The sequence below is a fragment of the Labeo rohita genome, chromosome 25 (assembly GCF_022985175.1).
Source record: "Labeo rohita strain BAU-BD-2019 chromosome 25, IGBB_LRoh.1.0, whole genome shotgun sequence".
In the NCBI taxonomy this organism is placed as follows: domain Eukaryota; kingdom Metazoa; phylum Chordata; class Actinopteri; order Cypriniformes; family Cyprinidae; genus Labeo; species Labeo rohita.
The window spans coordinates 22,726,152-22,740,644 of record NC_066893.1 but is presented as its reverse complement, the minus strand read 5'-3'; the positions used below and the strand labels follow the sequence as shown (position 1 = coordinate 22,740,644).

The 14,493-nt window shown below is 29.4% G+C and overlaps 1 protein-coding gene across 1 annotated transcript in view; it reads left to right on the top strand.

Annotated features, from left to right (window-relative positions):
- Positions 1-203: 203 nt before the first annotated feature.
- The window catches only part of lingo1a (leucine rich repeat and Ig domain containing 1a), a 107,848-nt gene continuing 93,558 nt past the window's right edge, over positions 204-14,493 (top strand). The window contains exon 1 of the mRNA XM_051099219.1: positions 204-478. The gene's annotated coding sequence lies outside the window, so the exon portion shown is untranslated. The remainder of the gene's footprint in view (positions 479-14,493) is intronic.

The following is a 14,493-nucleotide window of genomic DNA, read 5'->3' as shown; positions in this document are numbered from 1 at the left end:
TGAGATATTCCAGAGATCTCATTTGTAATTTTCCTTCCCCATGGGACAGTTTGTTCCATCAGAAAACAGCTACTGTGATGGCAATGAAGAGAACAAATGTGATTGGTGCATCTTTGTCTCTCTCTCTCTCTCTCTCGGTTTCCCACACTCCACTTCCTCCCTCCACCTTGTGCCGTCCTAACGCTCTCTCTCTCTCTCTCTCTCTCTCTCTCTCTCTCTCTCTCTCTCCAGCTCTCACTCTACCTCTCTGTTGGCTGACTGTAGGTACGCCCTCTGCTCGAGTGTGTGTCGGTGTGGTCGGAGCGTGCTTGTGTGTTCATGCGTGTTGGAAGCAGGTGGATCACGGATGCGTCTGCGAGCTCTTCATCAAGCGTGTGTTTTGTGAGTCCGGAGCGCATCAGCATTCTGGATATAATTCCTTCCCAGTGGATACGGACGCACATTAGGACGGCCACAGCAAACTGTCGTTGAACGTCCGGTAAGAGGTGTTTGTATCACTCTTTTTGGAGGTTTTGTTCCGTAAAGCGCTTTAAGGCAGGTGCGCGCTGGTTTGGCATCAAATGAAGCAGCTTTGATTTTTTTTTGAAGCGTGTTTGAGCGTTTAATATTTCAGACATCAAACGGCTATATTTAGTCTAGAGAAATGCTGGTATGTTCGGATACCAGCCAGTTTCTATGCCTCTTCTGTTTCCACAGGACAGGCGGATCATTTAAAAGCGGGAAGGGAGGGGCATTGTGGGTACAGCTGACACATCTAGAGAAACGAACGATGGAGAGAGAGACAGGTAGAGAAGGCTGTAGTGAAGACTGTAATGAACATCAATATTTATTAGATTCGGCCACTTCAGCCTTAATTTCTCTCGGTGCGCTTGGAAACTAATAAGAGAGAAATGTGATTAGGCGTCATGGGTGGAATAGCAGTTTCCAGTTCTCTTCCCTCCAGATGTGAAGCTAAAAAGGTCCAGAGGGATTAAAGACACGTTCACACGTGACGGAAAGCTGAGGTTTGAACATGACATTTTGATAGCAACATCTTTTCGATTAAACAGTGACCAGTTATTCATCATGTGATCAAAAACAGGAGCATTTCCTGTCCTCTTAGATGCTCTAATCACGTCTCCTGTTGGGAAGTTAATTCATTAATGAAATATTACCTCACACTCAGTGAAATCTCAGTACGTCTGGATTCCCAGCGTTCTTTGGGACTGTATTAGAGATTGATCGGTCTGAAGGTAAGACAGGTCTTGCTTCGCTGAGACTGACTGTGACGTACGCTTATACTCCGGCATCTCGTTTCCTGCTTTTGTTGTGAGCTCAGCAGAGTTTTTTTTTGTGTGTGTGCTTGGAGTTTGATGACTTTGGGGGAAGTTCAGCTAGTTGGTGCTAATGGTGCTGCAAAGACTCATTATGCACTAAAGCATCTGTTCATCAATTCACACGGCTATTTTTGTTTTGTATTTACCACATCAGGTTCTGGATGGAGCAACCTAACATGGCAAATTCACAATAACACAGCAAATTCACAGTATTATTTCAGTGTTCAATAACCATGCACTAAATGCACAATTTTGTATATATTTATATATATATAATTTTCCTATTTTTAATACTTTAAGGTTATTTTATTCTATTTATTTTATTTTATTTATTTTTTTGTAATTTGGCTGCTTTTTTGTTTAATTTTTATTTATTATTGACTTTCATATTTTTATTTTTTAAATTTAAACTTTTTGTTTTTTATGTTCATAATTTGACTAGTTTTTTAATTAAATTGTTTGCTTTATTTTTATTTTACTTTTTTATAAATTAACTTTATGTTGGTAATTTGACTACTTATTTTATTTTATTTAAATTTACCTTTTTTATATTTTAGAAAGTGTAACATCATAAACTGTAAAATAATATTTTATCTAATTTAAATTGTGTAACTTTTTAAAAAGTATTTTTTTCTGTGTTTTTACTTATTTGAATTATTTCCTCTTAATATTTAATGTTTTGTTTAATTTTTATTTTTCAGAACATTTTTAATTTAATCATTTACTTTTTTGTTATTTTTAGTTTTGATTTTTTTCAGAAATTAACTTTTTTTGTAATGTTTGTAATTTGACTACTTCGTTTGTTTCATTTAAATTGATTTTTTTTTAATATTAGAAACTGTAACAAAATAAAGTGTAAAATAATATTTTTATGTAATTTAAATTTTTCTAAAGTAATTTTTCAGTTTTTTTTTTTTTTTTTTTTTTTTTTTACTTATTGTAATTATTTACTCTTTTAATATTTAATGTTTTATTTAATTTTTGTTTTTCAGAACGTTTTTAATTTAATCATTTACTTTTTTGTTATTTTTAGTTTTAATATTTTTTCAGAAATTAACTTGTTTTGTAATGTTTGTAATTTGGCTACTTCGTTTGTTTCATTTAAATTGACTTTTTTAATATATTAGAAACTGTAACAAAATAAAGTGTAAAATAATATTTTTATGTAATTTAAATTTTTCAGTAATTTTTCAGTTTATTTTTTATTTTTAATTTTTACTTATTTTAATTATTTACTCTTTTACTCTTTTAATATTTAATGTTTTATTTAATTTTTATTTTCAGAATATTAAAAATATTAATTAATTTAACTAATTATTTGGTTATTTTTTATTTTTTTTAATATTCTTTATAAATGAACTTTTTTGTAATGTTTTTTGTAACTTATTTAGTTATCTTTTATTTTAATCATTTACTATTTTTGACTACCTATTTTGTTTAATTTAATTTTTACAAAATATATTAGAAACTAATATAATTAATATATTTTTATATATTATATTTATATATTTTTATTTATTTATATATTTTTTTTAACTTTTTGTAAAGTAATTTTTTAGTTAATTTTTGAAAGTCTTTTAAAAGAAAAGTCTTCTTTTTATTATGTAATATTTTATTCAATTTGTATTTTTCAAAACTTTTCAAACTCAGAGTAATTTTACTACTTTTGTAATCATTTACATTATTTTTTTTATATAAATGAACTTTATTTGTAGTCTAACTACTTATTTTGTTTCATTTTAATTTACTATTTAATTAAGTATATTAGAAACTAACATGATTAATATATTTTTTTATTTAATTTAATTTTTTTTATTTTTTATAAAGTAATTTTTCTACTTATTTGAACGATTTACTCTTCTAATGTTTAATATTTTATTTTTATATGTCAAATCTTTTAAAAGTAAATTTAAAGTGACTACTTTTAATCATTTTTATTTTTTATTTTAATTAAATGAATTTAATTTCTTTATTTAAATCATTGCCATTCTTGTCATGGCATACGCATAACCGGCATACGCAATCGAGCTCGCGTTCACAATTTTAAAATGCCGTATCAGGTACTCGGATTACAGTGGTGGAGCGATATTTTCCACTAGTTTGGGAATTGTTGCATGCAAATTGAATTCAGCAGTAATTTGCATAATTCCTCGACTCCCTTTGTCTGTTTCCTTGGTTAAAAGCTGTTCTATTGGATCCACATCCTAGTGGCAGGACCATAGCCACCATATAGTGCGTCTCTCTCAGTCACTTAGTGTTCACTTCCAACACACTTAGCCTTGGTGCACACAAGGCCAAAAGGAGGCCAAATCGATCTAGTGCCTGATCCCGATTCTCTGCTTTTCAACCCTAAAAAGAGTTGTGTATTGTGTAGATGAATTTCGTAGCCGTGATAATTCAGTCGTACGTTCCCATTGTCCGTTTGACGCACATTCGGTGAAGACTGATGAGGTTTTCATTTACCCAGAGGATCTGTTCATACAGAAGGCCCTGCTCTTGATGAACTGAAGAAGCTCCAGGTGGACATCAGCACTCCACAAAAAGCTTGCCTTGCAGCCTCTGGCAGCTTCATAGAGGAGGACTAATCTTTCTTTTGGCAAAGAAAAGCGGCGTCCCGAGGGAACATGAAGTGGATTTTTCCAGGAGCTCATTGTTGAAGATGGTTAAGGTGCTTCCCAGCCAACAATGCCTCACACGTGACCTCCCGCCTGTGGCGCTTGGATTCAGAAGCCCGTTAGGGATCCGCCGTGCGTCCGTGAAGGAGAATCTGCGCGTTCAGGTGCGTGATGTTTGACGCACGTCAAGCTTCGGGCCATCACTCTCGGCTCTGCCTCGAAGCCGACGCGAAGATCAGGATGGATTATCACGTACGAAAGAGCGAAAGAGAAAGACAGAGCGACGCGGAGAGAGCGTGACCTTATATTCCCAGATCCATCTGTGTCATGTTGGATGTTCTGTGCTCTCCTCACAGCAGATCTGATTGTTCTGGATGGTGTTGCTTTGGGTTGATAACCGTCAAAGCCCTGACAGATAGAATCCATCTCTCGTACATCTGTTCTTTTAACGCGTTTAATGAAAAAGGAAAAGTCTGTTCGCCGCCTTTTATCAAAGACAAATTGCTCTCATCTGAGCGTTTCCTGATCAGAATTCCGTGCCAGACGCTGACATTTAATTTGCAGCTAAATTGGGGTGAGAACGGTGTGTGTGAACGGCCGATTCTCTGATCCAGAGGCGTGCGAACAGAGCGCTGCTGTTATTCGTGCCGGAGAGGACAATGACGGCAGTCACAATAAAAGCTTTTAAAGGAGACAGAGGACATTGTGTGTAGTCGAAAAAAAGGCTTTATGGAGTTCAACGAGGATGAGTCATTAAATGATGCACTCTGAAAGCATTTTCTTAATCAGGATATCCATCGAGCTTTTTAGCAAAATAGCCTTGAAATTAAATACATTTATTTGAGAAGTAAAATAGCATGAAATGTTAAAGGAAACATTTTCATAAAATCATATATTTAGCATTTATTCAACTGTGGAATACCAACAGAGAAATTTTGATGAATATATGTTTTTACGCTGTCCAATAAATGTAAGCTTCAAAAAGGGTGCAGAAGTACCATAAAAATATACAATAAATCTATATGATTCGTGTGCTATAAAATAATTAATTGTGGGTGAACTCTCAACTTCAGGCAATATCTCTTAAGCTTTTTTTTCTTGTTTCTTGTTGAGTTTTGCTAAACTGATGCTTTAAAACAGAGAAATAAAATTAAAATACAAAATATATATTGTGCATAAAATAAATGAATAAAATATCTTTATATCTTATGAGTAATAAATGTAATGAACTGAAGCAGTGAATTAAATATTAATGTATTAATTATCAAATATTAATATATAATTAAACATCTACATGTATTATTATTCATTAAATTATTCATTGAATGAAAAATACATTTAATGAATTAAATATTAATAAGTTTAGCACTTTAGCATATATATATATATATATATATATATGTTTTTGTTAGATTGAGGCTTAAAAAAAGAGAAATAAATGTATTAATGTCTTCTTAAATAGTAATATACATTAAATATATTTTAATAAAATATATAATATATTAAAAATATATTAAATTAAAACATATTTAATTAATATGTTAATAAATTGTATTAAATTAAAGTAGTAGATAATAGTTATATATATATATATATATATATATAGTTTTGTGGATGTTTACAAAACAAAAATTAATTATTAGAAATTAAATTTAGGAAAGAGAAATTAATGTATCTTTATATCTTATGAGTAATAAATGTAATGAACTAAAGCAGTGAATTAAATATTAATGTATTAAATATCAAATATTAATAAATAATTAAACATTAATATACATTATTATTCATTAAATTATAAATTAAATGAAAAAAATACATTAAATGAATTAAATATCAAAAAGTTCAGCACTTATATATATATATATATATATATATATATATATATATATATATATATATATATAGATAGATAGATAGATAGATAGATAGATTTTTTTAAATAAACGTCAGTAAGTTTTGTTAGATTGATGCTTTAAAAAATATATATATATACATTTATATTAATAATATAAATGTATATACATTTAATATAATATATATTATTACTCATTAAATTCCTAATTATATGAATCAAATATATTTAACTAATTAAGTATTAAAAATATATAATAATAATTAAAACATTTAATTAATATTTAATAAATTGCATTAAATTAAAATAGTAGATTATAGTAATATAAATATAAATATAAACATACATACATACATATATATATATATATATATATATATATATATATATATATATATATATATATATATATATATATATATATATGTATGTATGTATGTATATATATATATAGAACTTTAGCAAATGTATCTTAAGTTGTTTTCTTGTTTTAAGATTAAACCTCACTACGTTTTGCTAGATTGATGCTTTAGGAAAGAGAAAAGAATGTATCTTTAAATCTTATGAGTAATAAATGTAATGAACTACAGCAGTGAATTAAATATTAATGTATTAAATATCAAATATTAATAAAAAAATTAAACTTTTATATACATTATTATTCATTAAATTATTAATTAAATGAAAAAAATACATTTAATGAATTAAATATCAAAAAGTTTAGCACTTTATCTTGTTTTATAGATGGTTATATATATATATATATATTTTTTTTTTACTTAAAAACTATGCAAAAAAAAAAAAAAAAAAAAAAAAAGCTCATTAAGTACTTATTAGAAAAACTCATACTTTAGGTTTTAACTTTAGCCAAAATTTGAAGAGTTCCAATGCAAAAGCCTCTAAAATCCTCATCACTTCAGCCAATATCTTGCTTTAAGATTAAACCTAAGTAAGTTTTCATATAGTGATGCTTTAAAACAAAAATAATAAATGTATTTTTATACATTGTGAGTAATAAATGTAGTGAACTAAAGCAATGAGTTAAATATTAATATATTAAATATCAAATATTAATAGATAACTACATATTTATAAACATTATTACTCATTCAATTAATAATTAAATGAATACAATATATTTAATGAATTAAATATGAAAAAGTGTAGCAATCTATCTTGTTTTATGAATGGTTAGATATTTTTACTCAAAAACAATGCAAAAAAATACTATAAATTAAGTACTTATTAGAAAAACTCTTCCTTTAGGTTTCAGCTTTAGCCAGTATATCTTGAATTTGTTGTTGTTGTTTTTAATATTAAACCTCACTATGTTTTGTTTGATGCTTTAAATAAGAGACATAAATGTAAATATTAATATATAATTAAATGTTAACATATTTATTTATCATTAAATTATTTATTAAATGAATAAAATATATTGTATAAATGTATCTTTATATGAGTAATAAAGGTAATGAATTAAAGCAATAAATTAAATATTAATATATTAAATATCATATATATATATATATACAGCCAGTCAAAAGTTTTTGAACAGTAAGATTTTAATGTTTTTTAAAGGAGTCTCTTCTGCTCACCAAGTCTGCATTTATTTGATCCAAAATACAGCAAAAACAGTAACATTTTGAATATTATACTATTTAAAATAACTGCTTTCTATTTTAATATATTTTAAAATGTAATTTATTCCTGTGATTTCAAAGCTGAATTTTCAGCATCATTACTCCAGTCACATGATCCTTCAGAAATCATTTTAATATTCTGATTTGCTGCTCAAAAAACATTTTTTTTTTATTATTATTACATTAAAAACAGCCGAGTAGGCTTTTTTTTAGGTTCCTTTGATGAGTAGAAAGTTCAGAAGAACAGCATTTATCTGAAATAGAAATCTTTTGTAACATTATGAATGTCTTTATCATCGCTTTTGATCAATTTAAAGCATCCTTGCTAAATAAACTATTCATTTCTATATTCTTAAATATAGAAAATATAAAAAAAAAAAAAAAAAAAAAAAAAAAAAATCCAAGCTTTTGAATGGTACAGTGTGTAATGTTACAAAAGCTTTTTATTTCATGCTGATCTTTGGATCTTTCTATTCATCAAAGAAAAAAAAGAAAAATGTTTTAAATATATGATAATAGTTTTTTTTTTTTTTTCTTAAACAGCAAATCAGCATATTAGAATGATTTCTGAAGGATCATGTGACACTGAAGACTGGAGTAATGCTGCTAAAAATTTAGATTCGATAACAGGAATAAATTACATTTTTAAAAATATTGAAATGGAAAACAGTTATTTTAAATAGTAAAAATATTTCACAATTTTACTGTTTTTGCTGTACTTTGGATCAAATAAAGAGACTACTTTAAAAAAAAAAAAAAAATCCTACTGTTCAAAAACTTTTGACTGGTAGTGTAATTGAAAGTTTTATAGATGGTTACATATTTATTTTACTCAAACAATGTACTTATTAGAAATATTCATTTTAGCATTGACGCAAACACCCACGTAAACCACCTTAATGATTTGACTCATCATAATTGCCTCGCCCTACCTCACAATTACAATTCACTGCTAATGCACCCATGAAAATCATAAACAAGACAATCTATGAACACAATCTTGTCATCTTTTCTTCTCGTTCACACACACACTTTTTGAACTGTATTATTTTAATTACCTTGGTGATTAAAAAAATTTCCCCGCTCCATTTTCTCTGTCTGAATTAATATGGGATTTGGGTCTAATGGGAGAGAGACAAATTCAACATAAACAGTCATTTAATGACTGAAAGAAACAAATGAGTAAACAAATAAATGAGGAACTGATTATCAAAGCAATGGGAATAGTTAAAGTCAACATGAAAATCAAAATTGACCCCATTTAGTTTTTAAATACATGTCGTGGTTTTTTGAATTGCTTTGCCACCTGACTTTTTGGCTCACATCACCAAATTCAGCCTCATCCGGTCGATTCCCATTGGATAAATCAAGCCCCAGCCTTAACGTCGTGTTGTAAAAGTAAAATCGTTGGGCGAGCCCTCGTGTTCAGCCCTTCTTTTGTTTTTCAGGTATTTTTGTCTTTCCTCTGGTGTTTTGATGGCGTTTTGCATGAAGCTCTACAGAAGCGAGCGTATCCTTGGGTGAACGCACCTTTGAAATCTCTGCCGTCAGAGCTGATTGCTTTTGAAGTGCTTTGGTAATGAAATGGTTGTGGAGATTTTCGTACGAATAAGAAATGCTGTCGCACGTCTTGCTGTCTCACCTCCAGCCCCCTGCAATCAGAAAGAGGTGATTGAATTCAGCTCATTAACAGCCTGAGCAAAGACAGACGCTCTTCTAAATCCGAGGGAGCCGCCTGTAGAGATGGGATTTTTCGACATCAAGACTCACTCTTGACATGAAGGCTGTTATCCTGTTTTATGGAATACCTCATTTTGATCGAGTTGCATGAGATTTGTGGCAGTAATGCTGGTCGTGCCCATTCATTTTTATGCATTTTGAGATTATTGGCCTCTAGAAGCGTAATGGTCTGCTCGGATGTTGGATTTTTGATGCGGTCTTTGAATTTTAAGTTGCACGATTAGGGGAGGTGAAGAAGTTTTCACCGAGGTTCCTGTGGCTTGAAATCACCCGTTCGTTTGATCAGTGCTGTCAAGTCAAAACTTTAGCAGATCTTTTGGCTTAAATTGAAAATTCTTCCATCAGCCCATCCTCAATTATGAAACAAAGTTTCAAAGCTGTGGAAGCCGGTTTCCAAGAGTAAAAGAAAATGATTTATTTTAATAATTCTTTTTTTTCATATTTTGTTATTTTTTATAATTCATTTCATTCATAATGTTAATTTTAATGGTACGTCTTATATGTAGTTAATTATAAATGCCTAAATTGAGGAATATATATATTATTATTACATATATATTTGACTTTTTTAAGTGAATTTATGCCAAATTCAGTTACACTTTTGTTTTTTTATATTTTAAAATCGCATGTTTATTATAAGTAAATAACACCATTAAAAATGGTACTTGAAAATAAACATGAAATAAAATAAAATACAATAAAAAAAATATATAAAAATTTGACTATATTTATTTTTTCTTTATTACTTAGTTTATTATTATTATTTTTTATTATTTTACTTTATTACATAGTTGTTATTATTATTATTATTATTATTATTATTTTACCTTGAGAAGGATAAGCTGCTTTTTCTACAAAAACAAAAATGCTTGCTAAATTCAGTTAGACTTATATTTTTAAATCGTATGGTTATTGTAGTTAACTAACAACATACAAATTTTACTTGAAAATACACACCAACTGAAATAAATTAAATTAAATTAAATTAAATTAAATTAAATTCAAATTTGACTATATTTATTTTTTTCTTTATTGCTTAGTTTATTATTATTATTATTATTATTATTAATTATTATTATTACTTTACCCTAAGAAGGATAAGCTGCTTTTTCTGTACAATGGAAATGGTTGCCAAATTCAGTTACACTTTTGCTTTTTTATAGTTTTTAAAATTAAATTAAATTAAATTTAATTAAATTTAATTAAATTAAATAATAAAATAAAATAAAATAAAATAAAATAAAATAAAATAAAATAAAATGTATTTTACTGCAGCTAAATGACATGGAAACTATATTTATTTATTTATTACTTTTCTTTTATTTTATTTTACTTTATTTCATACTTTTATTATAATTGTAATTATTATTATTATTATTATTATTATTATTATTTTACCCTGAATAGGATATACTGCTTTTTCTATAAAAACAAAAATGGTTGCCAAATTCAGTTAGACTTATATTTTTAAATTGCATGGTTATTATAGTTAACTAACACCATAAAAAAAGTTGCTTGAAAATAAACATTAACTGAAATAAAATAAATAAAAGTATTTTACTTCAGCTAAATGCCACAGCAATTTTTTTTTATTTAACCTAATTACGATACCTAAGTGAAATAAAAATTAATGCATACAATTAATACATTAATGCAAAGGAAAAAAAAAACATTCAAAATATTAAATATATATTCTTTTTTAATATTAGTGTTTATTATTACCTTAACTTTATGTATGTCTGCACTATGTTTGTATTTTCTGTACTGGAAGCTCCTAACACCAAGACCAATTCCTTGTGTGTGAACGCACTTGGCAATAAAGCTCTTTCTGATTCTGATTCTGATTCTAAATAAAAAAAAATCATAATAGTATCAAACTTTTCGATCAATATATCAGATATCAAATGTCGATGACGGATATAAGCATATTTTATGGGTACCTTTAAGACTATATTTCTAACTGTGATGAGTATTATTCATTTCGCTCAGGTGTGTGTGCATTGATTTGGTGTGGAGGAGCACCGGATGCCGTCCAGGAGCAATGAGCTTAACCCTCCTCCTGTAACGCTCTATTAACTCGCGTCAAACTGCGCTCTACCGTGCTAACATTACAGCGTGAGTATCTGCTGAGTACGACAGATTCAGGGTTACGTTAGAAACCACCTCTCAGACTGATCTATGTCTCAACTAAACCCTCCATCTGGAAAAAATCACCCTTCATTAATCACCGCTGAGCTCACGGTTCAAGAGCAATTTTCCAACTCAGTGTTAATTAAATAGAGTAACTCGTTGCAGGTTAAAATCCCCGACATCTGTTCACCAGTCATTTCATAAATTAATATTTTTTTTAAATGTCCTTTAGTATATTAATAGTAAACTAAAAGTGCATAAATCCCCATAAACTGCTAGTGACATAATCTATAACAACCTCAGTATGACCTCACACATTACACATCCCCACAGCAAAATCTGCTTAAATATCCAAATATCCACTACATGGGCGTCAAATAATCACATATGTTTGATTTCAAAGCATTTAAATATTAGATGTACTTACATAACCAGTCTGTTGTCTTCAGGCCACTTTTGACTGTTTTTGCTAAAGAATACACCATAAATACTGTAGTTTGTACTACTCAAAATTTGTTTTTTGTTTTTACTCAAAAATGTTTTTGTTGTTTTTTTAATGGCATAATACAATTTCGGACTAAATAGAAATAAATTTGTTCTTGTTCATTTAAAATAGAATCAATCAGTCAATTACACACAAAAAAAAAAATTGCTAGTAAATTTCATAAAATATTACAAAAAGTGGCAAAAAACACTGGATTAAACGTGAAATACTGAAGTAGTGAAATGGTATTTTCTCGCAACTTTTTTCTGTTTTTGCAGCATTGTTTGTGGGAAGCTCTGCCCACAAGCAAAGCTCATTGGATGTTGTGACAATGAGGTCATTAACACACTAAAATAAATAAATAAATAAATAAATGTAGAATTTACTTTAAAACAGTTTTCACTCAGAAGTTTCTAGTAAATTTTTACAATTAATTACAAAGAAACAGCAAGTAAACGCATTAAATTAAATGTTAGATTTTGACGTAGAAATACTAAAATACTGTATTATTGTCAAATTTACTCCAATAATCTGTTTGTTTACAACGTAATTATTATTTTTTTTTTAACACAGTATAGCTGTACTAACAACTTGTCTTAACCAGCGACAAACGATGAGCAACACTACTTTTTCCTATTAATTTTTTTTTTCCTATTTTTTGCATCGTTTGTGGGAAGCTCCACCCACACTGAAAGCTCATTGGACATTGTTACCATGAGGTCATTGACACACTGGAAAAATAAAAAATAAATAGTGTAGAACTAATTTTCTGATACAATTTTCATTCATAAGTTGCTAGTAAATTAGTAAAGAAACAGCAAGTAAACACATTGAGTTAAATATTAGATTCTGACGTAGAAAGGCGGGAATTGTGTTTTCTTGTAAAACGTAAAAAAATAAAATAAAATAAAATTACAGTACAGGTGGACTAACAACTTGTCCTAACCAGTGACAAACAATGAGCAACCATACTGTTTTCCCATCAATTTAATTTTTTTCCATACTGAAAGCTCATTGGACGTTGCAACTATGAGGTCATTAACACTAAAAAAGAATTGTATGATTTACTAATTTCACTTAGAAATTCCTAGTAAATTTCACAAGTAACGTTGAATTAAACGTGATATTTTCAGGGATTTGGTCTGTTGGTCTGTAGTACATATATGGAGGTTGCAGTTATCAGAGCTCATTTGCATGTCTTAAAGGTATAGTAGCAGACGGGTTAACTATGAGAGTCATAGAGAAGGTGGAAAATGGTCACATAAAACTGAATTGAGATTTATTTTGGTTGAGGAACATAGCGTAATCTGTTTACTTCATTAAAAAGTGCTTTAAAAGTGTAGAAAACCCCCCTTAGACGAATAAACCGAAGTGCAGCAGTCATGATGTTCGAGGGAGTCAGTGTGTCAAACACAGACTCTGGTTCAAACTCTGTCTGGGAGCTAATTAGTCACACTTCATTATGAGTCTGACTGAAGGTGATTGTAATAATTACACTGAGGTTTCCCTGTTTATTCGGTCACATGCACCTTTGACGGTGGTTTCTCCAAGAGGAAAAAAAAACAAAGGTCATTGTTGCTTTTCTGCACAATAATAAAGCCGATCTGAGGAATCTCTTGAGGTAATGGGCCAGAACCATGTAAACAGCAGAATGCGCGTCATTAACACCAGAAACGACCGGCCACCTCTTGTCATTACAGGCTGCTTCGACAAACAGCTGTAGCACATTATGGGATATCTGAAGCCCAACGGGGTTGACGGAGGAATACCTTAAGCCTGGCACACACTGTTTGATTTAGGTTTTCCTGACTTTTTCACATTATGCAGTGAGATTTTGGGAAAAAGCCAAGATTTGACAAGTTAGTTCCAGAAAAGGAAAGCATAGAGCATCTGGAGTCTGTCGTGGTTAGGAGGACAAGTGAGATCTATTTTTTTGAGGTAATTGTTCAACGGAGCCACTAAAGGGACACGGTTAGCTGCTTGTTAGCAGTAGCCTGTTACATTGCAGTACATAAAATTTCACTTACTACATAAACAAGGAGAGATGACTAAGATGATGGCAAATGGTTTGCAGATTCTGAGCGCCACTGACAAACATCTAATCTTGTAAAATGTGTGGTAAATACTGCCGCTCCGTAGTGTATACACAAGGTAGGTGTGATTGCGAATCTTGAAAGTGAAAATAAAAAGCAAATGTTCATTCAAAAGCGATTTAAACACCCTGCGTATTAATAGTGGTTCCCTGATACCCGCAGTTTATATACAGTGTAATTACCCAACGATGTAACTGCAGGAGAAAGCATTGAAATATATTTTTTACTCCCATCTCGTATTTATTCCTTTTAGGGGTGCATACGTGTAATTTCCTTTCCGATCACGATATTTGGATTCAGGCACTTTCTTAGTATGATCATACTGTAAAAGAATGATAACTTTTAAAGATATGTATGGTAACACTTTTGAATGAGGTTATGTGTTTTAATGTATCATGCCAAAAATATTATATATATATTGTTTTCTATATTAAAGAATTAATATTCTTTTATAATCGGAATTCATCTACATCTTGCAGTTCTGACTTTTAGTTTCTGTCAGTGAAAAAAAAAGGTAATTGCAACTTTTGATCACACAATTCTGATTATTTTTCTTGAAATTCTGAGTTTATACAATTGAAGTCAAAAGTTTACATACACCTTGCAGAATCTGCAAAATG